Source organism: Penaeus monodon, chromosome 22, assembly GCF_015228065.2.
Source record: "Penaeus monodon isolate SGIC_2016 chromosome 22, NSTDA_Pmon_1, whole genome shotgun sequence".
Lineage (NCBI taxonomy): Eukaryota > Metazoa > Arthropoda > Malacostraca > Decapoda > Penaeidae > Penaeus > Penaeus monodon.
Genome location: NC_051407.1, coordinates 1,376,096 through 1,376,559, shown reverse-complemented (window position 1 = coordinate 1,376,559; position 464 = coordinate 1,376,096). Strand labels below are relative to the sequence as shown.

The window sequence follows — 464 nt, the reverse complement described above, 5'->3', positions numbered from 1 at the left end:
AAACCTGCTTCACTGTATATAATGTTGGGTGTGTTAGCCTTCATTTATAAATTTGGTATGTAAATATAAAAGTAATGGAAGCCAGAACTCTTATGTATTCCTATTTTTGTCAAATCTCCAATATACACATTATGAAATATTGTATTACTCATGTTAATAGATTATATGACTTATATACTTAATAGATGCCACTGACCTATGGTAATTCAACAACTGGTATATCACACATTAATATTACAAAATAAATCACTTTGATGACAAGGAATTCATCGAATGACTCCTATACTAAAACAAATTAAATTCTAAAATGCTTTTCAAACAGTTGCTTCTAAACCAATGCAACAACTACTTCTAAGCATAAATTCCCACAACCATAACCATTTCAAAAAATAAAAAGATCATTCTCATATATGCCAATGAAAAAATATTTCTTAACCTACTGTATTCTCCAGTCATAACAATTA

At 28.0% G+C, this 464-nt stretch overlaps 1 protein-coding gene across 1 annotated transcript in view; it reads right to left on the bottom strand.

Moving 5' to 3' along the window:
• The window catches only part of LOC119587631 (integrin alpha-PS1-like), a 21,094-nt gene that overhangs the window by 9,030 nt on the left and 11,600 nt on the right, over positions 1 to 464 (bottom strand). The window lies entirely within an intron of this gene.